The sequence below is a fragment of the Aethalodelphis obliquidens genome, unplaced genomic scaffold, assembly GCF_003676395.1.
Source record: "Aethalodelphis obliquidens isolate GAN/ISIS:26980383/991018 unplaced genomic scaffold, ASM367639v1 scaffold3, whole genome shotgun sequence".
Classification (NCBI taxonomy): domain Eukaryota; kingdom Metazoa; phylum Chordata; class Mammalia; order Artiodactyla; family Delphinidae; genus Aethalodelphis; species Aethalodelphis obliquidens.
The window spans coordinates 18,418,485-18,444,248 of NW_020837947.1; the positions used below are offsets into that span (position 1 = coordinate 18,418,485).

A 25,764-nucleotide genomic window follows, 5' to 3' on the forward strand; every position below is an offset into this window, starting at 1 on the left:
AGGCCCGCGTACTGCAAAAAAAAAAAAAAAAAATCACCAAAACGTGCTATTTTTAAGTGTGTACCTGTTTTTTTTTTTAAGTACAGGATAATAGAAGTATTAAATATCAGCAGGAATAGTATTTGAGGACTCTGTAAAAGTGTGTAGAGTTCATGGAGCCAGTGTCCGGGAAGTGTCATACATTTCTGATGAACATTTTGGCTTAATCCCTTTGCCATTGTAATAGCCCACGACTTGGTTTGGGACTTCAGCCAACACGCTCTTTGCCAGGGCAGCTGGAGATGCATGTTTGAAGTTCCTGAAGGGCACGAACTGGACGATGTCACGAAGGACGGGCTCTCCCTTGGGTGACCTCAGAATCCCGTCGTCTCTGTCCAGCATCTGCATGTCGCTGAAGTCTGCATTGCCCACTCCCATGATGATGACCGACATGGGGAGGTGGGAGGCGTGGACAATGTCCTCCCGCGTGTCGGCCATGTCTGTGATGACCCCGTCGGTCAGGATCAGCAGGATGAAGTACTGTGATGCCTCCTTGGTGCTGGTCTCCTCTGATGCTGACTTGGCGACCTTCTGCATGATGGGAGCATTGTTGGTGGGACCCTAGAGCTAGAGTTTGGGAAGGCAGCTCTGGTAGGCTTCCACAACTCCTTGAATCCCTGCCCATTCTGGGTTGTCTTCATTAAAGTTGACTGCGAAGTCATGAGATACCCTGTACTCTGGCAGTATCCTGGCACCAAACCCAAAGGCTGGGAACATTTTGTCACTGTCATAGTCTTGGCAAATCTCTCCCACAGCCACCAAGGCCTTCAGGTACTCATTGGGCTGGCAGGGGTGGATGTAGGGCAGGGAACAGCTGTTCCTGGGGTACCCATTCGAGGCTGTGAAATCTATAGCTACTGTAAACTGGATTAGGCAGCCACCCATGATGTAGTCCAAGAAAGAATGCACCTTGTGGGTCTTGCACTGATTCAAAATCACAATGCCTGAGTTCTTAGAATTCTTCTTCTTGGCTTTGTACTTGGGGTTGATGCACTCCTACTGCACCTGTTTTCCTTCCATCACTCTTCTCATCTACTTGAATGTTGAGGTGAATTCTCCAATGAAGTCATGTCTGCCATGGGAGTCCCAGTCCCATACTATGCATGTCAGTCGGCGGTCAGGATCTCCACTGCATGGACAATTTACTGATACTTTGAATGATTTCCAGGCTGGGCTTAAGTTATTCATCACAACCTCAGTTCGGTGCACAAGCTGTGGAGTTGCATCATCATTCATTCGAAAAATTTCCAGAAGTGGGTCAGACTTACTGAAGAAATCCTGGTCATCCAATTTCCGTGAGTTGAAGGCAAGTTCAATGTAGTCATGATTACCAGATAATTCCTCAGCAATCACCGTGATGGAGGATTTCCCTGCCATGTTCCCGTGCTTCAACAAGCATTTGGACAGCTTTCTCTGGGAAACAATCTGGCCAAGGGTGCACTCCATGCCGCCCAGGAAGTCAGCCTCCTTCGGCCCATCGTGGTTGCTGCTGATGTCGTGGACCTCAAACCACAGGTGCTGCACCTCCTCAAAATAAACGTCCCCCGTAAACAGTTTTGAATACACTGGGTTGATGCAGGTGCGAATCACCTCTGTTCTGTCAATCTCGAACCACTGCCCATGGGAGTGCATCTTGAGGATGACACAGGGGTCTGGTTTGGAAAGGGCATCTCTGTCAGAAGTGCCTTTGCGTGCCACATTCAGCTCAACTTTGCTGGCTGTTAAAGATTCCCAGTGTACTGGCAGCTGACTCATAAATGTTGCTCATCTTCTTCATTCTGGCGCAGGGACCCGAGGGCAGACTGGCCTTCAGCTGGCGGGGTCCAACCAGAACGACGCGGCGGTGGGCAGGCCCGCGGTCGGCCTAGGGGGTCGTGCCGCCCTCTTCTTGGGCTCCGGGGGCAGCTCAGCGACCGTGGAGGGGAAAGACGCTGCGCAGGGACACAGACCCCAACCCGAGCGGCGAGGGCAGGGGCGCTTGGCCCTCAGTCACTTGGGGAGAGAGGTGGGGACGCCAGAGAGAGGGGCGGAGCGGGAGGGAGGAAGCGGGTCGCTACCCAGGCAGCCGGGGACCGCGGCTCCGCCGAGAGCTTCCACCGTCTGTCGAAACCCGCACGCCCTGCCGCCCGTGTGCTGCCGGCTCCAATACTTAGATTTTTCTACGTATAAAATCATATCATCTGCAAACAGATACTTTTACTCCTTCCTTCAAAATTTGTATGCCTTTTATCTCTGTTTCTTCCCTAGTTGCTCTGGCTAGATTTCCCAGTACTGTGTTGAATAGAAATAATAAAACTTGTTTTGTTTCTAATCTTAGAACAAATACTTTGTCTTTCACCATTGAGTATGATATTCTCTGTGGGTTTTTTTTTTTTTTTTTTTGCGGTACGTGGGCCTCTCACTGTTGTGGCCTCTCCCGTTGCAGAACACAGGCTCCAGATGCGCAGGCTCAGCGGCCATGGCTCATGGGCCCAGCCGCTCCACAGCATGTGGGATTTTCCCGGACCGGGGCATGAACCCGTGTCCCCTGCAGCCGGACTCTCAACTACTGTTGCCACCAGGGAAGCCCCTCTGTGGGTTTTTCATATATGGCTTTATTATGTTGAGGTAGTTTCCTTCTATCCCTGTTTGTTGAGTATTTTTTTTTTATCATGAAAGGATGTTAAATTTTGTCAAAATCTTTTTCTGTATCAATTGAGATAATTATGTGGTTTTTTTCCTTCATTCTGTTTATATGGTGTATTACATTTATTGATTTTTACGGATTGAGCCATCCTTGCTTTCCAGGAATAAATCCCACTTGGCCATAGTGTATAATTGTTTTACTATGTAGCTGAATTTTGTTTGATACGATTTTGTTGATGATTTTGTATCAGTGTTTTTAAGAGATATTGATCTGTAGTTTTCTTTTCTTGTAGTGATTTTATCTGGCTTTAGAATCAGGGTAATGGCCTCATAGAGTGAGCTAGAAAATATTCCCTCCTCTTCAATTTTTTGTAAAAGTTTGAGAAGTATTGGTATTAACTCTTTAAATGTTTGATAGAATTCACCAATGCAGCCGTCAGGTCCAGAGATTTTTTGTTGTTGAGAGATAGTTGATTACTGATTCAATTTCCTTACTAGTTATAGCCTGTTCAGATTTTCTATTTCTTCGTGACTTAGTCTAGTAAATTTTGTGTTTCTAGAAATTTGTCCACTTCATCTAAATTATCTAATTTTTTGGCATACACTTGTTCATAGAACTCTTATAATTCTTTTTATTTGTGTAGAATTGGTCATAATGTCCCCATTTTCATTTCTGATTTTAAGTCTTCTCTCTTTTGTTTCTTAGTCCATGTAGCTAAAGGTTTGTCAATTTTGTTGACCTCTTCAAAGAACCAACTTTTGAGTTTTTATTTTATCTATTATTTTTCTATTCTCCATTATGTTTATCTTGGCTGTAATCTTTATTATTTCTTTTTTTCTGCTAGCTTTGGCTTTTCAAGCTGATAAAAATAGGACTAGTCCTGGCCCTATGTAAGTCTTCCAATTCTTTTGGGTACTTTTTCCTTTGGTCTTATAAATCTCATGCACATGAGATTTAAAAAAATGATTGAAATACCTTAAATGAAAACTAAAATGTCTAACAAAAAATACATAAGAAGGGTTTTAGTGGTAAATTAGAGATTGAATAAGATTAGTGAACTTGAAGAGACAGCAATAGAAGTGATCCAAAATGAAACACACACACACACAAAAATTGAAAATGAGCAAGGTATCAGTGAACTCTGGGAAAACTTTTAACAGTCTAATAATTATTTTTCTTATTAAAGGAAGGATGGGAGACAGGAAAAAATATTTGAAGAAGCTATGATCAAAATTTTAAAAATTTTGATGCAAACTATAAACCCACAAATTCAAGAATTTCAATTAACCCTAAACTCAAGAAACATAAAGAAAATCATGCCAAGGTACAACATAAGCAAATGGCTCAAAAGTAGTGGTAATAAAAGAAACCTTAAGAGCCAGAGGAAAAAAAAGACATATTACATGCAGAGGAACAAAGAAAAGGAAACCAGCAAATTTCTCATTTAAAAACAATGTAAGTGAATAGGCAACATCTTTAAAAGACTAAAAGAAAAAAAATCTGCCAAGTTAGAATTCTACACCTAGTGAAAATATTCTTTTAAATGAAAGTGATATAAACATTATTTTTTTCTGACATAAAAAAACTAAAAGCATTCATCAGCAAAAAAATTCACCACAATAAAAAATAAAAGAAGGCCTTTAAGCAGAAGAAAAATGATACTAGATAGAAATATGGATCTATACAAAGAAAAAAGAAAATCAGTAGTAGTGACTACATGGCTAAATATACAAGTTATTCTACTATTTAAATATTTTTGTAATGAAATTAACTACTTACACAAATAATGCAGTATAAGGTTTATAACATATATAAAAGTGAAATGTATGAAAACAAAGGCTTAAAGTTTGGAGGTGAATGCATATATTATTACAATTTTTTTATATTAAATGTGACTTGATTGATACAATATCAAAAGAAGGTAGAGGATGATAAGTTAAAAATGTGTACTATAAACAGTAAAGAGTTTATAGTGACCACCAAAAGAAGCCAACAAAGGAGATAAATAGAAATTTTAAAAATATCCAAAATATTGTGGAAGAAGAAAAAAAAGGAACACAAAGGATAGAGCAAAGAGAAAACAAATAGCAAGATTACAGATTTCAATTTAGCAATATTAGTAATCACATTAAATGTGAGTAGTCTAAATACCCGAATTAAAAGGGACAGGTTGTAAGATTAGATAAAAAGCAAATCCAACTATATGCTATCTATAAGAAATATTTTATATATATAAACAAATAATAAAAAGATGTAAAAATGTTTATCATGTTAACATTAACAAAAACAAATGTTTTGAAAAGTAGATTCCAGAACAAACAATATTATCAGGGATTAAAATTTTAAATTTCATAATGATAAAAAAGAAACTCCATTGAGATGAAATAACAATTCTAAACTTCTGTTAATACATGAATCAAAAACAGATAGACCTATAAGAATCAATAGGTAAATTCATAAATATAATAGAAGATAGAAATATCATTCATAATACCTGATAGAACAAGCTGACCAAAAATAAGTCAGCTTGTAGAATCAATCAGGGCTGTAGAAGATATAAAATATCGAATACTGTCCATCAAAATTGCTTTAATTGACATTTACAGAACACTTCATCACAACAGATGAACATTTTTTTTTCTTTTAACATCTTTATTGGAGTATAAGTGCTTTACAATGCTGTGTTTGGTTGTGCTGTATAACAAAGTGAATCAGCTATATGTACACATATATCCCCATATCCGCTCCCTATTGTGTCTCCCTCCCACCCTCCATATCCCAACCTTCTAGGTGGTCACAAAGCACCAAGCTGATCTTGTGCTATGCAGCTGCTTCCCACTAGCTATCTATTTTATATTTGGTAGTGTATATACGTCAATGCCACTCTCTCACTTCGTCCCAGCTTACCCATCCCACTTCCCGTGTCCACAGGTCCATTCTCTACAACTGCCTCTTTATTCCTGTGCTGGCTCTACGTTTTTCAGAACTTTTTTTTCTTTTTTTAGATTCCATATATATGTATTAGCATACAGTATTTGTTTTTCTCTTTCTGACTTACTTCACTCTGTATGACAGATTCAAGGTCCATCGACCTCACTACAAATAACTCAATTTTGTTTCTTTTTATGGCTGAGTAATATTCCACTGTAGATATGTGCCACATCTTCTTTATCCATTCATCTGTCGATGGACACTTAGCTTGTTTCCATGTCCTGACTATTGTAAATAGTGCTGCAATGAACATTGAGGTACATGACTCGTTTTGAATTATGGTATATGCCCAGTAGTGGGATTGCTGGGTCTTATGGTAGTTCTATTTTTAGTTTTTTAAGGAACCTCCATACTGTTCTCCATAGTGGCTGTATCAATTTACATTCCCACCAACAGGGCAAGAGGGTTCCCTTTTCTCCATACCCTCTCCAGCATTTATTGTTTCTAAATTTTTTGATGATGGCCATTCTTACTGGTGTGAGGTGATACATCATAGTAGTTTTGATTTGCATCAAATGACTGCATTTGATTTGCAATCATTCTTTAATGATTAGTGATGTTGAGCATCCTTTCATGTGTTTGTTGGCAATCTGTATATCTTCTTTGGAGAAATATCTATTTAGGTCTTCTGCCCATTTTTGGATTGGGTTGTTTTTCTGATATTGAGCTGCATGAGCTGTTTATATACTTTGGAATTAATCCTTTGTCATTTGCTTCACTGACAAATATTTTCTCCCATTCTGAGGGTTGTATTTTGTCTTCTTTATGGTTTCCTTTGCTGTGCAAAAGATTTTAAGTTTCACTAGGTCCCATTTGTGTATTTTAGTTTTTATTTCCATTTCGCTAGGAGGTGGGTCAAAAAGGATCTTGCTGTGATAGAGTGTTCTGCCTAGGCTTTCCTCTAAGAGTTCTATAGTGACTGGCTTTACATTTAGCTCCTTAATCCATTTTGAGTTTATTTTTGTGTATGGTGTTAGGAAGTGTTCTAATATCATTCTTTTACATGTAGCTGTCCAGTCTTCCCAGCACCAATTATTGAAGAAGCTTTCTTTTTCCATTGTATATTCTTGCCTCCTTTATCAAAGATAAGGTGACCATATGCACGTGGGTTTATCTCTGGGCTCTCTACCCTGTTCCATTGATCTATATTTCTGTTTTTGTGCCAGTACCATACTGTCTTGATTACTGTAGCTTTGTAGTATAGTCTGAAGTCAGGGAGTCTGTTTCCTCCAACTCCGTTTTTCTTTCTCAAGATTGCTTTGGCTATTCACAGTCTTGTATTTCTATAGAAATTGTGAAATTTTTTGTTCTAGTTCTGTGAAAAATGCATTGGTAGTCTGATACGGATTGCACTGAATCTGTAGATTGTTTTGGGTAGTAGAGTCATTTTCACAATGTTGATTCTTCCAATCCAAGAATATGGTATATCTCTCCATCTGTTTGTATCAGCTTTAATTACTTTCATCAGTGTCTTATAGTTTTCTGCATACGGGTCTTTTGTCTCCTTAGGTAGGTTTATTCCTAGGTATTTTATCCTTTTTGTTGCAGTGGTAACTGGGAGTGTATCCTTAATTTCTCTTTCAGATTTTTCATCATTAGTATATAGGAATGCTCGAGATTTCTGTGCATTAATTTTGTATCCTGCTACTTTACCAAATACATTGATTAGCTCTAGTAGTTTTCTGGTAGCATCTTTAGAACTCTCTCTATGTACAGTATCATGTCATCTGCAAATAGTGACAGCTTTACTTCTTCTTTTCCGATTTGGATTCCTTTTATTTCTTTTTCTTCTCTGATAGCTGTGCCTAAAACTTCCAAAACTATGTTGAATAATAGTGGTGAGAGTGGGCAACCTTGTCTTGTTCCTGATCTTAGTGGAAATGGTTTCAGTTTATTACCATTGAGAATGACGCTGGCTGTGAGCTTGTCATATATGGCCTTTATTATGTTGAGGTAAGTTCCCACTATGCCTAATTTCTGGAGGGTTTTTATCATAAATGGGTGTTGAATTTTGTCAAAAGCTTTTTCTGCATCTATTGAGGTTATCATATGGTTTTTATCCTTCCACTTGTTAATATGGTGTATCACATTGATTTGTGTATATTGAAGAATCCTTGCATTCCTGGGATAAACCCCACTTGATCACGGTGTATGATCCTTTTAATGTGCTGTTGGATTTTGTTTGATAGTATTTTGTTGTAGATTTTTGCATCTATGTTCATCAGTGATATTGGCATGTGGTTTTCTTTTTTTGTGACATCTTTGTCTGGTTTTGGTATCAGGGTAATGGTGGCCTCGTAGAATGAGTTTGGCAGTGTCCTCCCTCTGCTATATTTTGGAAGACTTTGAGAAGGATAAGTGTTAACTCTTCTCTAAATGTTTGATAGAGTTCACCTGTGAAGCCATCTGGTCCTGGGTTTCTGTTTGTTGGAAGATTTTTAATCACAGTTTCAATTTCAGTGCTTGTAATTGGTCTGTTTATATTTTCTATTTCTTCCTGGTTCAGTCTCAGAAGGTTGTGCTTTCCTAAGAATTTGTCCATTTCTTCCAGGTTGTCCATTGTATTGGCTTATAGCTGCTTGTAGTAATCTCTCATGATTCTTTGTATTTCTGCAGTGTCAGTTATTACTTCTCTGTTTTCATTTCTAATTCTTCTGATTTGTCTTCTCCCTTTTTCTTGATGAATCTGGCTAATGGTTTATCAATTGTGTTTATCTTCTCAAAGAAACAGCTTTTAGTTTTACTGATCTTTGCTATCATTTCCTTCATTTCATTTTCATTTATTTCTGATCTGATCTTTATGATTTCTTTCCTTCTGCTAACTTTGGGGGTCTTTTTGTTCTTCTTTCTCTAATTGCTTTAGGTATAAGGTTAGGTTGTTTATTTGAGATGTTTCTTGTTGCTTGAGGTAAGACTGAATTGCTATAAACTTCCCTCTTAGAACTGCTTTTGGTGTGTCCCACAGGTTTTGGGTCTCTGTGTTTTCACTGTCATTTGTTTCTAGGTATTTTCTGATTTCCTCTTTGATTTCTTCAGTGATCTCTTGCTTATTTAGTAGTGTATTGTTTAACCTCCATGTGTTTGTATTTTTCACAGATTTTTTTCCTGTAATTGATATCTAGTCTCACAGCGTTGTGGTCAGAAAAGATACTTGATATGATTTCAATTTTCTTAAGTTTACCAAGACTTGACTTGTGACCCAAAATATGATCTATCCTGGAGAATGTTCCATGAGCACTTGAGAAGAAACTGTATTCCATTGTTTTTGGATGGAATGTCCTATAAATATCAATTAAGTCTATCTTGTTTAATGTGTCATTTAAAGCTTGTGTTTTCTTTTTTATTGGTGAAAGTGGGGTGTTAAAGCCCCCTACTGTGATTATGTTACTGTTGATTTCCCCTTTTATGGTTGCTAGCATTTGCCTTATGTATTGAGGTGCTCCTATGTTGGGTGCATAAATATTTACAATGGTTATATCTTCTTCTTGGATTGATCCCTTGATCATTATGTAGTGTCCTTCTTTGTTTCTTGTAATTGTCTTTATTTTAAAGTCTATTTTATCTGATATGAGAATTGCTACTCCAGCTTTCTTTTGGTTTCCATTTGCATGGAATATCTTTTTCCATCCCCTCATTTTCAGTCTGTATATGTCCCTAGGTCCGAAGTGGGTCTCTTGTAGGCAGCATATATACTGGTCTTGTTTTTGTATCCATTCAGCCAGTCTATGTCTTTTGGTTGGAGCATTTAATCCATTTACATTTAAGGTAATTATTACATGTATGTTCCTAGTACCATTTTCTTAATTGTTTTGGGTTTGTTATTGTAGGTCTTTTCCTTCTCTTGTGTTTCTTGCCTAGAGAAGTTCCTTTAGCATTTGTTGTAAAGCTGGTTTGGTGGTGCTGAACTCTCTCAGCTTTTGCTTGTCTGTAAAGGTTTTAATTTCTCCATCAAATCTGAATGCGATCCTTGCTGGGTAGAGTAATCTTGGTTGTAGGTTTTTCTCCTTCATCACTTTCAATATGTCCTGCCAGTCCCTTCTGGCTTGCAGAGTTTCTGCTGAAAGATCAGCTGTTAACCTTATGGGGATTCCTCCCTTGTATGTTATTTGTTGCTTTTCCCTTGCTGCTGTTAATATTTTTTCTTTGTATTTAATTTTTGATAGTTTGATTAATATATGTCTTGGTGTGTTTCTCCTTGGATTTATCCTGTATGGGACTCTCTGCACTTCCTAGACTTGATTGACTATTTCCTTTCCCATATTATGGACATTTTCAACTCTAATCTCTTCAAATATTTTCTCAGTCCCTTTCTTTTTCTCTTCTTCTTTTGCTACCCCTATAATTCGAATGTTGGTGCGTTTAATGTTGTCCCAGACATCTCTGAGACTGTCCTCAATTCTTTTCATTCTTTTTTCTTTATTCTGCTCTGCTGTAGTTATTTTCACTATTTTATGTTCCAGGTCAGGTATCCATTCTTCGGCCTCTATTATTCTGCTATTGATTCCTTTCAGAGAATTTTTAATTTCATTTATTGTTTTGTTCATCATTATTTGTTTGCTCTTCAGTTCTTCTAGGTCCTTGTTAAATGTTTCTTGTATTTTCTCCATTCTATTTCCAAGATTTAGAATGATCATCTTTACTATCATTACTCTGTATTCTTTTTCAGGTAGACTGCCTATTTCCTCTTCATTTGTTTGGTGTGGTGGGTTTTTACCTTGCTCCTTCACCTGCTGTGTATTTCTCTGTCTTCTCATTTTGCTTTACTTACTGTGTTTGGGGTCTCCTTTTCACAGGCTAGTTCCCATTGTATTTGGTGTCTGCCCCCCGTGTGTAAGGTTGGTTCAGTGGGTTGTGCAGGCTTCCTGGTGGAGGGCACTGGTTCCTGTGTTTTGGTTGATGAAGCTGGATCTTGTCTTTCTGGTGGGCAGGACTACATCTGGTGGTGTGTTTGGGGGTGTCTGTGAACTTATTATGATTTTAGGCAGCCTCTCTGCTCATGGGTGGTGTTGTGTTCCTGTGTTACTAGTTTTTTGGAATGGAGTGTCCAGCACTGTAGCTTGCTGGTCATTGAGTGGAGCTGGGTCTTAGCGTTGAGACGGAGATCTCTGGGAGAGTTCTCCCCAATTGTTATTACGTGGGGCTCGAGGTCTCTGGTGGTCCAGTGTCCTGAACTCGGCTCTCCCACCTCAGAGGCTAAGGCCTGACACCCAGCCGGAGCACCAAGACCCTGTCAGCCACACGGCTTAGATGTAAATGTGTTAAATAAATTCTCCAATCCAAAGGTACAGGGTGGCTGGCCTTCTGCATCTGCTCGGTCCTCTTGCCAGACGTTGTCTTCTGAGCCTGGTCGATACGGAGAGCCTGCTTTGGATCCAGGTCTAGCTGCATTCCCTAGTGCCCAGGAGAAGCAGCCATTTCCCCCATCCTCCCCTATCTCTGCCACAACTTGTGATGATGCTGGAGCACCTGAGGCTCTGCCCCTCATGCTCCAGATGAACATTCTTTTCAAGAACATACATTTTATTTGCCAAGTCATACTATAATCTGAGACATCAAACAAGTCTCAATAAGTTTGAAAGAATTCAAGTCATACAAGATATGTTACCTGACCAATGGAAATTACACTAGAAATCTCTAACCAAAACACCTGGAGAATTTGAAGATATTTGGAATCTAGATAAAATATTTATGATTAACCAATGTGTCAAAAAAGAAATAAAAAAAGAAGTTATAAACGTATCTGAATTGAATAAAAATGATAATATAACACATTAAAATGTATAGGATGCCACTAAAGCAATAGATAGGGGAAGTTTATAGCACAAAATGTCTACATTAGAAAAGAATCAAAGTCTCAGAACAATGTACTCAGTTTCCATCCTAAGTAACTAGGAAGAAGAGAGCAAGTTAACTCTAATGTAAATTAATAAAAAATTAGAGCAGGTTAATAGAAATAGAAAACATAAAAATGATAGAGAAAAATCAATAAATCAAAAAGCCAGTTCTTTGACTGATCAAACTGTAGTCAGATTGATCAGGAATGTGAGAGAGAAGATACAAACTACCAATCAGAATGGAAAAAGAGACATCACTACTGATCCCATAGACATTAAAAAGATAATAAGGAAATATTACAAACAACTCTATGTCCATATATTTGATAACTCAGATGAAATGGATCAGTTCCCTGAAGAATACAAACTAAGAATCCTTGGTAAAGAGGAGGTAGATTGGACTAGAGATATTGAATACCCTTGTCTGTATCTATTAATAAAGTGAACTTAGCATTAAATATTTTCCTACAAAGAAAACTCCAGACCCAAATGGCTTCACTGGTAAAGTCTACTAACTATTTAAGGAAGAAATAATACTAATTCTACACTAATTATTGGCAACAACATGGATGAATATCAAAATAATTATGAGTGAAAGAAGCCATACAAAAGGAAGTTTATTATTCCATTTATATAAAACTCTAGTAAATGTAAACTAATCTATAGTGACAGAAAATAAAACAGTGATTGCCTGGGAACTGGGGTCAGGGAAAGACAGAAGGAAGGCAAGGAAACTTTTTTGAACGGTAGATCTGTTCATTATCTTGATTGTGTTGATGCTTTCATGTGTGTGGATGTACATCAAAACTTATCAGAATGCATTCTTTAAATATGTGCAATTTATTGTATGTCAAATGTACATCAATAAACCTGTTTTTTAAAAAGAAAGAAAAAGAAGGCTTCCCTGGTGGTGCAGTGGTTGAGAGTCCGCCTGCTAATGCAGGGGACGCGGGTTCGTGCCCCAGTCCGGGAGGATCCCACGTGCCACAGAGCAGCTGGGCCCGTGAGCCATGGCCGCTGAGCCTGCGCGTCCTGAGCCTGTGCTCCACAACGGGAGAGGCCACAGCAGTGAGAGGCCCGCGTACCGCAAAAAAAATAAAAAATTTAAAAAATTAAAAAAGAAAGAAAGAAAAAGAAAAGCTGGGGATTTTAAAAGGCAAATTTAGGAAAATCCAAACATCACATTGTGATAGCAGTATTATCTGTTCCTAGAGTCATAATACATAGTTAAATTAAATCTAGATTCTGTGATATATTTGACCGCCAAGTCATATTCAACAAAATGTATTTTGTCTGTCTTTCATGTGTACCTATTCCTGGTAAATTAAACCGTGTATAATTTGGACTTGGGAAAAAGTCAAAATTGTCTTTATATGTAATAAAAGTAGTTCATATTTGCATTAATATATATTTTATAATCTGGTTATTAATAAAACACTAATGAAATAACTTTTGAAAACTTAAAAGCACTTGTTAATCACATACCTAGCAAAGATGACAGAATGATTTTTTAAAAATTCTTAGGTCAGTTAACAAGATTATATAATACAACAGAAAAATATATATAAGAGCTGAAAAACAAAGAAAACTTTAGCTGGCACAAAATCATTAGACACTTCTAAGAAAAAGTTTTAAAAGAAGCAGAATCTTATTTACACACAGGCCATACACACTCCTATATATGCTTTAATTAGATTACTTCCCCTGCGAGGATGTTAAAATTTCAATAAAGTGAGGGTCTGGAATTTTGCTATTATTCTCTTTGAGCATGCTGCTCAGGGTAAAGACATGATCTATTCATAGTGGGAGGTAGTTTATTTATGCAGTGTGTAATCAGCATGCCTTATGAAGTAGCATCAGCTAATACCCTGAAGGAATCAGAATACACAATTGACTTAATTTGCATTAGGGGCATTCTGAGCCATATTCTTCAGAAATATTAAATACGTGAAGAAATAAATTGCAACCTCTAAAAAATGTAAAAATTAACAATAGTTAAAGTCAGATTGTTATGCCAACCTTTACTCTCTTGGTTTGATGAAAATTATTTAATTAGGCATTTAACTTTAAAAGTTCAACATTTATCTATTTTTTTAATATACTGTGCTTGTGTGAATACAAACATAAATAGGTGAGGGAGATTAAGAGGTACAAACTTTCAATTACAAAATAAATGAGTCACAGGTATGAAATGTACAGTGTGGGGAGTATAGTCAATAATTATGTAACATCTTCATCATGGTGATCATTTTGAAGTGTATAGAAATATCGAATCACTACTCTGTGTACCAGCAACTAACAGCATGTTTCAGGTTAATTATACTTCAAAATCAAACAAACCAAACACATAGAAAAAGAGATCAAATCTGTTATTACCATAGGTGGGGGTGGAGAGGTGGAACTGGATGAAGGTAGCCAAAAGTTACAAACTTCCAGTTATAAGATAAATAAGTACTAGAGATGTAAGGTACAGCATAATAAATATGATTAACGCTGCTGTACATTATATTGGGTTGACCAGAAAGTTCATTCAGGGTTTTCTATAAGATGTTACGGAAAAACCTGAACAAACTTTTTGGTCAACTCGGTATATGAAAGTTGTTAAAAGATTAAATCCTAAGAGTTCTTATCACAAGGAAGAAATTTTTTTTTCTAATTCTTTAATGTCTTATCTACATGAGGTGACAGATGTTCACTAAATTTATTATGGTAATCATTTCATGACGTATGTAAGTCAAATCATTATGAAATGAACACTGAGCCAGGGTAGAGAAGCAATTTGAAGGGAAAATCAAAAGAACATGGAAACCAACTGGACATAACAGACAAAGGAGGGTGAAGGTCAAAGATAACTGCTAGAAACCCAACGTGGCAGGGAAGATGGTAGTAAGATTCTCTAAAATAAACATGGGAAATCTACACATTTGGAAGAGAAAATGATGACCTCCATCTTGGACATATTTAACTTGGAGTAGGAGAGTACATCCAAGTGGATTTGTCCCCTTGAACTTGAGCTCAATTACATGGTAAGGACCACGGGTGCTAATTCAGTCATCTTTAATCATCATTGTTTTAGATAATCAAAAGGGATAAAGGAGAGGGGAGTGAAGCAAGACCATCAGAGAATGACTTAATTTGGGGGGCAGAAGAAAGAAAACAAAGCAGGGGCAGGTCAGAAGGAAAGGAGAACTCCAGGAAAGGATAAGAGAGGATAGATTTAGCTGGAGTGACACATGTTCCCCTGAGCCCTCTTGAGAGATGGAGGAACAAAGGGAGAGAGCAGAATAGGAGGGGGCTTCTTCTGCTGTTCTGATCCCAATGAACACAGGCCCCTAGTATCTGAAGCTTCTGCCTTTTACCGGGATCTAACACTGTCCAGCAGCAAAGCTGATATTTTAAAGAGCAAGGACAAAACATGATATGCAAATACATGAGATAATGTCCTTAATGACTTTAACCAAAATCCATGAAAGAAACAACAGGTCCTCAGCACCCTGGGTGAGTACATGCACAAGCTCCAATTAAACTTTTTTTTTCTTCTTTTTATACAACTCCAACTATTTTCTTCCTAAACTTATTCTTTGTCTATGGAGCAAACTGATCACAAATCCCTCCTAGACTTTGATCCAAGGTGGAGCAAACATGTGGCTTTGTCTCTAATTTCTAATTAATTCGTTACAATAGTATGTGGAAAGAGCTCTGTTAGCAGATTGTACAGCACAGGCTTCACCTTTGACCATGACCTCACCTGGTTAAACTCTCACGGTGTTTCTGGCTCATACCTGGGATGAAAGCAGGCCAAACAGGCCACAGTTCTTCCTGCTTCCTCTCCTTTTGCCTGTGTATCCACAAGGTTTGGTGACCTGTAGTAGCCTTTTTTATTAATTTATAACTAAACTAGACATATTTCTTCCCTGAATTGAAGACTGAAAGGTGAAGAAATGGGAGCAGAAAGGGCACATTGACATTTTGAGGACTTCAACTGAAGTAATATATGTAATTCTGATGCCCATCATGTCAGAGGATGGAATAAAAATAATCACAAAATCTTTAGACTATGGTATTCATTTGGCACCAGCAAAAATATAAATATATATATTATATATACTTTATATATTTATATATATACTTTATACATATGTGTGTGTGTGTGTGTATATATATATATACTTTATATATAAAGTCTACTTTTAAAATGTACCATATGTTAATTCAGCCATACAAATCAGCATGCCTATAGCCCTAGACCTTGTAATTAATTAGCCTGAACCTACCCTACGAAAGAATGTAATAAAATTTCAAAGCACCTAGTTGAATACTTCTTCTGACAACATATACATGTCTTCTTTGTCAAGGGTCAAAGTAAGAAAGATTAGGAATATTTCTATCCAATACTTCATATTATACAAATTATATCAAATTATACAAATCATATCAAAGGTATATTTTTAACATCTTGGATTTGGTCATTTTAGTCATTTTTATCTCACATTAAGTAGCCTAATCCGCTTATAGATTATTTAATCCCTTAATTTCAATAATCTGTGACCTGGAAATGTCAAAATAATAGTAAAGCCAACTAAAATATTTTTAAATAACCACTTTTGATTGAGGCAATATTACTTTGCTCATTTGAAGCACTAGCAACAGTGCTGTGAGTTTCAAAGTATAAGTTTGATTTTGTTTTTAGGTAACGCTGAAGTACGAATTCCGTGAGTTTGTAAATTTAAATCTTTTTAATCTAACATCTTCTACTCCTCTAATAATGCTACAGAGTAAACTGAGGAGGAACCATTTCTCCTCCAAAAGGAAACAAAATAAAAATTGGTTGATTAAAAAAATTTTTTTCATTGCCAGAAATAATCGTTAACCCATGTCAAGTTTTAACAAATTATTAAACAAATGTTCAGATTAAGATTATTTCAGAGGAAGAACTAGTGACAGATCCCACTAAGACTAACAGGTTATTCCTAGCCTCATTAAGCAGGGCTTTTTGGCTGAGATTTTTATATTTAAGAAATATGCAATAGACATTTATATGATGCCCTAACCCGTGCTGAGTGTTGCCTGGTGTCCTGGGGATGATTGACAGGGCCTCTTCCCTCTGGGTCTCATAGTCTCTCTCTGGTTCTGAGACAGAGGGTTTTACGGCCAAGCTGCCACACCAGGTTTCTATTTTAACTCAAAGTACACACACCCTTATTAAACACACATCGTGCCAAGCCCTGAAGAAAAGGCAAAAATAAGCAAGGGAAGGCCCTCAGAAATTTGTCATTGAATTTCATTTACGCTTTTTTCCCTTCCCTTTTCAGACATGGTGGCATCATCACCTGGACACCATCACCACTGCCACTGAAGGTCAGTAACTTGGCTTTGTGGTCTTTGACCACAATCATCTTACAGGTCTGCTCTGTACCCACTCACCCTTCTTTAAAAAAGTTCCTCACTCTCATGGAGAGCTCCCAGAAGCAAGCATCCCCCCATTATCTCCCATTATCATCACTCATTTCTTGCTACCCTGATTCTTAATTCAGCATGAATTCCATTCAGACAATTGTTAAATTGTACCTCATAAATTATCATTTTGACATTGAAAACAGTCTATGTTTCCCCATCACACAGAGTTCAAATTCCTTAATCTGTCCTTCTCACGTGCTGCGTACTCACCTCTAATGCTCTTTGTGCCAGTACATTCATATGAAATCCCTCTTCTCCAGCCAACCTGGATGACTTTCTGTGCCTCAAACATCTCCATCACCTGCCCTAGCCATCTCACTAGCTTGTGCCTTTCGAAGTTGGAGAGTGGCTGTTAGAGGGAGATGATGAAAGACCAGCTCCAGTTGGAAGTGACCCTCTTATCCTCTAACTCACATAACCATCATTTTAGAAATGTCATGATTTCTCTAATCTAACCCTATGCCAATACATGGTTCCTTCCATTATTTCCAACAAGTTCTCCCTGACAAATTTGACATTACTGTATATTTCCTAGTTATTTCTATTTGAATCTTAGTTTTTCTCCCCTAGATTATAAATCCCTGGACTTGTACCCTGTTTTGCAATTCCTTATTCTCCCAAGCCAACCAGTGACTTGGGCATGAGAAGCGCTCAGTGAATCATTGGGAAATGAACATAAAGAATTGGCTTTCCTCTAGGGAAGTTTTTGTCACCAGAGATCACCTTTTAAATTGTGAGTACTTATGACCTTAGTTGTTGAGGTTCTCAGAGGTGACCTGGGTAAATCACAAAACTCAGTGTGAACCCTGGGTTGTATCCTGCCCCGCTTCTCCTCTTCCCTCTCTGCCTTTTTCTGTGGAGCTATAAGGACTATACCTAGAGCTACAAAAGGCATCTCCCTTCTCTCTCTCTTTCTCTCTCTCTCTCTCTCTCTCTCTCTCTCTCGTGCACACACACATTTTTTTCCTTTTTGATTTCTGTTGGTAGAGGAATAGATTATCTATTTTCTATTAACCACTGTTGCATGGTTTCATTGAAGCAGCTCTCTCTTTGACCTGGTATAACCAAGAATTCACTTAATTTAATCCTCAGTAAGATATATATTCTTCTATTTTATGTTGCTTTCATAGTATTAATCATGATTCCACTCTTGTAATAGTCTTGTTTTCAAAGTTTTGTATAGACAAATATGTTGATCTTTTTTGAGAATTCTATGAAATTTAAATGTACACTTCAGTAAGTATAGATTAACTTGAGCTTTATGAAATATATTTCATTCTGTTTTGAAAAGTGGTCTAACTATATTCAATATCCTGTGATAAATCATAATGAAAAAGAATATGAAATAGAACGTATATATATATATATATATATATACATATAACTGAATCACTATGCTGTACAGCAGAAAGTAACACAACATTGTAAATCAACTATACTTCAATAAAATACATTTTTTAAAAAGAGGTCTAATGATATTTCATCATCTCTAAGAATCTAGAAGGTTGCATAATTCTTATTAGTTCAAATTATCTGTTTGATCTTGATTTTAATGTGCTATTGGAAGTGGAACAAAACTTTGTGACTATAAACACCAAATTGTATTCCTATCTCAAACTTCCCATTCAAGTTTCAAATATTTTAGCATTTCAAGTGTAAGCATGAACACTTCTAATAACTCTTAATACTTAAATTGCATGCCTTCTCTTCCCTCTTTTAAGTTGTCTATCATCTACACCAAGACTTATATTCAGTACGTCAAAGAAGATCAAATTTTTGTCTTGCTGTCACTACAAATCCTTCCATGGTATCTTTGTAGTATACGTTAGTTTTCAAATTGATTAATTTAAATTGGTTTGTAATTTCTAATTATCATTAGGTACTAATAATGAAAGATATAATTTGTGACAGTTGCTATGACAATAAAAAATATTGTTCTCAAAGATGAAATTTTAAAAAGATGACACCCCCAATTAGAACAATAAGTTAAATCTAAGTTTTAAACACTTCACTGTAACAAAATTCTCTCACTTATGGATCTAGCAGAGTTAAAAAAAGTGCTGAAAGAATCATGATAGTTTGGAGCTGGAGGAAAAAATAAAGTAGAGAAGGGAGGACAGGGAATGTTGGAATGGCAACAATTTTAAGTAGATGGTCCTTCATTTAAAGAAGAAAAAACTGAATGTCAAAATTAAAAAATGACATATCTAATGTCACAAAAAATGGTGCAAGGGTGAACCCTATATCAGAGATTTCATTCTTGCTGATACAGAGAAATACAGAATACATAAAATAGAAATACCTTAATCTAATGTAAAAACTGTCAGCTCAGTTACCTGGCATACTTATTCTTGGTAATTCAAAGTCATATTTACTTATGAATTTGGTCACAGCTGGACATAGATGGTTCTGCTTTCTCAGTTGAAACATCTCAGTTTTTGAATTTTGCCAACAGTGGATCAAATCAGAAAAGGAGGGAGAACCAGGCTTCAATCAAATTTAGAAGGAATGAAAACCAAGCTAGGTAACTAAACTATGAACTCATTTAATAAACAAATCGTGAGTGGCTATTATGTGCCAGCCACCAGACTAGGCAAAAGCCAGACCTGGTCCTGTACCCAATTTGACACAGAAGTTTAGGGAATACAAGAGATATGCTACAGACGGCAGCTGTAGGAGAATAAGGTTTTATGGGGCAGCCATTTTCAAGGCTCCGAATACTTTTTCTCTCATTTCCGTACTCAGGACTATGTAGAGTTAGTTGCATTTATTGGATGTATAACCACAAGGTGTGGTAAAATAATGACATATAAAAACTTACTCTAAATGTCCCCAGTATATTTCAAATGACAATTACACTGGAGCCTTGCTAGACTTTGATCCCTGGGCCCCAGGCTAGGTGACACCTAAATCTATGACTTAGCCTGATATCTATAATTAGTTCTTCAGTAAAACTTAGAGGATAAACATGATTTACAGTGGACTTCACATTCTATCATATAATGCTACAGCAGAACCTAATGATTTGATGTTTAATACTCAATAGCTAGTTTCTAGCAAAGCCTAGATATTGTATAACTATTTGCCCTTACTCTTGTATTTTCATAAATATACACATGTACTTTTATTGATATAATTCAATTCAGACATTTTCTGGGAAAAAAAAACTGTTAGAAATAACATCATCTCAAAAAGAAATGGGATGTCCCAGTAAGGAAAGGGTTAACATCTTATCAGCAGGGATCTTATCTCTATCATGTGATAAAATCACCCCAAAACCAGGCCAGGTACTGTGTTTTATGGTATCTGGTTTGATCAGTTTTTTTTTTAATGGGCATTAACAATCTCATCTCTTTCAGGATATAAACTCTTTAAAATCAAAGCTCCTTAAGAGTTGTGAGCCTTTGATGTACATTAATTATAACCATTACTAAGTTTGCTTTTCTTTTTTTGGTGTATTGCAACCCTGTTATAGTCTTTTATTTCATCACTGTCATTCACTTATTCATTACATAAACATTTTTGAGTGCCTACTACATATGACCCAAACATGACTAAGGACTCAACAGCGTATAAAATAGAAAAGGAAAAATTCTTGCCTTCATGGAACTTACATTTTATTAAGGTGACATATGCATAAACATAATTTTTAAAGCAAAATATATAGTATGTTAATGAGCAAAGCAATTAATGACAAAAAATAAAGCAGCAAAAGAAAAACGTGGAGTTTCTGGTTTTGGCAGGAAAGTGGGGATAGCAATTTTAAACCAGTTGGCCAAAGAAGCTGACATGAGAAAATGGCATTGAGCTAAATACCTAAAGGAGATGAGGGAGAAAACCATATGGAAATGACTTCCTAGCAGAGGAAATAGCAAAGCAAAGGCCCTGAGGTAGGAACAAGCCTGGGGTGCTCCAGGATGTGAAAAGGAGGACAGTACATGAACAAGGGGGAGGTAAAGTCAGAAAAGGAATAGGGGAAAAGGGGAAAGACCTTGATCCTGTAGGGTCTTGTAGAACTTGGACCTATAAGAATGGAAGCAACTAGAAAATACTGAAATGACCTGCCCTACACTGGTACGTAGCAGGAGAGCAATTCTGTTAAAAATCACTTACATAGGTAATATAGTATCTGAAATTTAAGTTACTAATAAAAATGAATGGATTATCTGCCAGGAAGCTGGAAGCTTGCTTATGAGAGAAAACAGAACTAGGAAGAGAGACTCACAGACATAGGAATAAGTGCGGGAGAGGAGTTCAGGGAGGGAAAGAGTTTAAATACTAGGCATCGGTGAACAGAAGTTCAATGTGGGGTTCTCGAGGTAAAGAAGGAGATGAAGAATTAGGCCAGCGAAATCGAAAAACCCAACTAAATAGCATTTCCTGTCCACCCCTCACAGGCACAGTGGGAAAACACGAATGACCCCATGGAGTACGGAAATCGAAAAACCCAACTAAATAGCATTTCCTGTCCACCCCTCACAGGCACAGTGGGAAAACACGAATGACTCCACGGAGTACCGAAATCGAAAAACCCAACTAAATAGCATTTCCTGTCCACCCCTCACAGGCACAGTAGGAAAACGCGAATGACCCCACGGAGTTAGGTTTAGCAGCTGGCACTCTCTTATAGCTGGAATACATTTTAGAAATCTGTAAGTTCAAATAATAGCCCCAAATCTGTGTTATTAATAACTAGGTATTTTTAGAGGGGGAAAAAAGTAATAAAGAGGTACATACACAGACACGACAAACACCACCCCAGGTAGAGAGGCATCATGTAGATTCCATGAGCTAAAGTCTGTACACTTTCTTGGAGTAAACATTAGTAACGTGAATTACATATTTATATAGTTTTAACTTTTAAAAACCATTTTATGTCTGATATAATCTGACTAAAAGTCTTTAGTTGTTGGACTGGGGCAGATACAAACTAGGCAATCATCACTGAGGTGAAAGTTCTCTCTGTCTCTGTCTCTTTCTGCTAGTACTGGGGCCATGCAGATGTGGTCCTGACTTTGAGCCTCGCCTCTTTGGCAAGGAAGCAGCAGCCTTTCCAAGTGCCTGGGTGGACTCTGAAGGAGAGGAGGGGCAGGAAGGGGTGGGAGGTTCATGGATGGCAGCCAGAGTGCAGCTGCCGAGCAGCTGAAATAGGGAAACCTGGGAGGAGGTGGATCGAGGCAGGCATGGAGGAAGAATGAGGGCAAGAACCTCCCAAGTCTGGGTTACCACAGAAGGGAAAGAAGCTCCCAAGAGGCCATCTGAACTCGCGTCCTGGCATGGTTCGCTACAGGAAGCAGCGCCAGGACGAGGGGTCAGGCCAGGGGTCAGGCCAGGGGTGGGATGGGCAGGCAGAGGTCCCTTACTCTTTAGATTTATCCGATCCGTGCGCCGAGCTGATAGGATGCACCTCTTTCTTTCTGGTTTGTTTGGTGCTCATTGCAGAGGCGGACCCAGGCAGCGGCTGAGCTCTGAGCTAGGAGCCGGCTCTGCGACCCTGGTTCCGCGTCTGCGGTTGCCAGGAGACGGCCGTGAGCTTCCTGCAGCCGTGGGGCAGGTGCTGGCAGGGCTTTAGCAGGGGAGGCTCTCGGGGAGGTGGCTTTAGGTCGCAGTGGGGATGCGAGCTCGGGCGCTCCACAGGCGGGTGGTAACCTAGGGGTTGAGTGTCCGGGGAGGAAGGCTCCCCTGGCATGGATTTGTCCGTAGGATTGATGGGCAGTTCTGATAAACTGGAGTTTTTCTATCAGGTTGACTCTGCCAGGCTTTGCCCTTCGGAACCATGGACATATATCGACTCTCTTTTGGATTTGAAGACGTGTACTATGCAAGTCCCCTTTCCCCAGGTCTTCTCTCTGCTGAACGAGTTCCTTTAGTAATAATTAAAGAGACTATTATAGACACAGTAATTTGCCAATGGCTTGAAAGTCGTGGGTTCAGTAGTGAATACGGTGGGTGCAGGGGGATCCCTGTAGCAAAGGCAAGACCGTGACACCCTCAGTCGCTTAAGCTTCGCTAATCATGATGTCTGTGTTTAAATAAGTTGTGGGTTTGGGCTGTTCACATGAAAGAATAAATCCAGGTCATGGAATGGAGCGGCCCTTGATAAGCTCACTTGAGAAGGCGCTGGAGCCAGATGACACGAATCCAAGCAAAACAAGACCCATTAAGCCTCTAGCTTAATGGTCAGCCAATCCTGATGGTATCTATAAGTTATCTTGCCTTGGACAAGTCCTTCCTTTTGAGCCTCAGTTTACTCATTTGTAAACAGGAGATGCTAATAGCTAACACAATTCTATCTTGAGGATAAGTAAGATGTATGTAAAATATTTAGAACATAATGAAAGCACAGAAAGTAGGGGCCTCTATTTCAAAATGACTTTGAGGAGCAGGCAGATAACATGAATGAATGAAGCTGAGAAAGGCTTAGACTGGGAAAAATTTTAAGTGCATTAAAATAAAACCAAATATTGCTCCGGCCCAATACAACCTCACTTCAGAGAGATTTAACCGTGCACAGGCCTGAGGTTTAGAACCCCTATCACCAGGTGGTCTCTTCCATTAGCCTAGAGATAATTAACCATCTTTAAATAAAGACATTCCCTCTGTTCTTGGAACTGTTCAGTGGCCCAACTCTACAAGGGAGAAGCAGCTTCCTGCAAAGCAAATCTTTCAACTGCTCTGAGGAATGAATGCCTAGACCACTCTGCACAGCGTAGCTTTTCCTTTGTCAGACTATCCCAATCTTATTATTGGGTGTTACATAGATGACAATCAGAGAGCAACTTCTCTGTATTCTATATGCAAGATAAATGACTTCTAAATCAGCAGTGTTAATGTTATGACTGAAGAAATGCCCTACAAATAGCTGTATGTGTGAAGGAAGTGAAGACACCTTGAGAACTCTGCCTCATTTATCCCAGGACTGAGATTTCCAGAGAGCTCTCCTGAACGAAAGTAAAGCATCAAACTTCAAGAAAATATTATTTAATACTAAATCTAATCAGAGTCATCAATGAAATGCCATAAGCGTTGCATATACAAAGACTATTGGGTAAACACAGCACAATTTTAAGCAACCAACCCATGGACGGGTGAGTTTCCTCTTGAACAAGAGGCCATCCCTGAAGCCATAGTTAATGGTTGAAAGGTGCCAAGGCCATTAGAGAAGAAATGTCTTGGAAATCAGGCGATCTACAGCCCACACATATTTTACAGACAAAGAACCCCAGACAAAGAGAAGAGAAACACCTTGCCAGAAGTTGCTTGGCTACTTAGTGGTAGAGTTTGGACAAGAGGCATTAAAAACAGAAGCACAGGTTTCAACCAGACATATTACTACTCCACTCAGAGACTGTTTCCTTATCTGTTAAATTAGGATAAAAATAAATTAAGGGAGTTGGTATCAGGATATAATGAGATAATAAAAATTTGTTTTTAAAGTATGAAGTGCTTATTAATTTCTCATCCAGTGTTTTTCTCCATTATTACATTATGCATGCAGCATGCAGAAATGGAATTTCTCTTTTTTTCTGAAGCCAAACTCTGGTCACGATTCTAAGAGGCAAATATATTCCTCTATAAACCATAAGATGGCATTTGTATGTGCCAGTGCAAAAAGGGAAATAGGCCCTATATCTATCTTTTTTTAAATCCATATTCTTAGGTGCAGGTGGTAATTATGGTCAATGTCATTTTGAAATGTTAATAATAGCTGTGATTTATTGAGTTCCTATGACAGGCCAGGCTTAGGGAGGGCTGCTAGCTCCTTAGAACACATGCTTTAGAGACAGACCTGAAAATTAAATACTGACTCTTATTGAGTAACCCTGGGTAAGTCATAAACTCTCTGAATTCCATTTTCTTCATTTGCGAAAAGGAAAGAATACTACTGCTTACCTGAAATGTTGTGTTTGGAACATTATCAGCACTCAAATAACGATAGCTAACACTTTCCTTATTTCACAGGTAAAAAAACTGAAGTGCAGCGGGGTAAAGGGACTTGTCTGACACGGGGCCAGTGGCACGGCAAGAGTAGCCTGCCTCCACGGCCTCTGCCTCTGCAATCCTCCAGACTAACATCCAGGCTGTAATCTTACAGAGATGCTCCTGAGCACAGCAAATTCAGATGACTGCCCTGCCACTCCGCTTAGGGATGTCCAAGTTCTCTTGCTGTTTAACCACTTTCAAAGGCTGAGAAACAGGGCTTGTATTTCATTAGCGCTACACAGGGTGGAGCCTTTCTTTAGTCTGTACTTAACGTTTTGAGGAAGAGTTATGACTTCAGACAACAGTAACCCCGGCTCCATAGGGAAGTGGTGAGAAATACGTACTTCCTCATGCCAGCAGAAACAGAATCGCCAGGGGCTCTCTCTTTGGACTGCATGGGGAAGTGAGTTTTGGTAACCACTTCTCTACCCACCTTGGGAGCCCTAGATGACTGGAGTTGAGTAGCAGGTAGGGCAGGGAGAGGGGCAGTGTTTCGGATTCTTAAAGCCATAGCTCTGGGCAGCTTTAGACACTTGGTCCCACAGCCTCGGGAAATTACACGGATGGTGCTGCCCAGCCCCCTTTTTGCAGTTAGGTCAATTACGAAGTTGCCTACTTTTAACCAAATAAATGAGGAAGCGTAAATTCTGCCTGCTCTGCTCATGGTTCAGGTTAACTGCCTTTACAAGTTCCGTCTTTCAATTGCCACTTTTCACTAGAAATTAATATCCTTCTCCTTTATTTTCCACAGAGTTTTATTTGTTCATTTTTAAAAATTCTGATAATGTTCCACCTTATTTTTATCATTACTTAGACCCTGGACCTTCCCATTTA

At 38.3% G+C, this 25,764-nt stretch overlaps 1 long non-coding RNA gene and 1 pseudogene across 1 annotated transcript in view; both read right to left on the reverse strand.

Annotated features, from left to right (window-relative positions):
• LOC113608075 (uncharacterized) overlaps positions 1–25,764 on the reverse strand; it is a 52,479-nt gene that overhangs the window by 11,296 nt on the left and 15,419 nt on the right. The gene's annotated exons all lie outside the window — the stretch shown is intronic.
• LOC113608066 (copine-4 pseudogene) lies at positions 76–2,373 on the reverse strand (annotated as a pseudogene).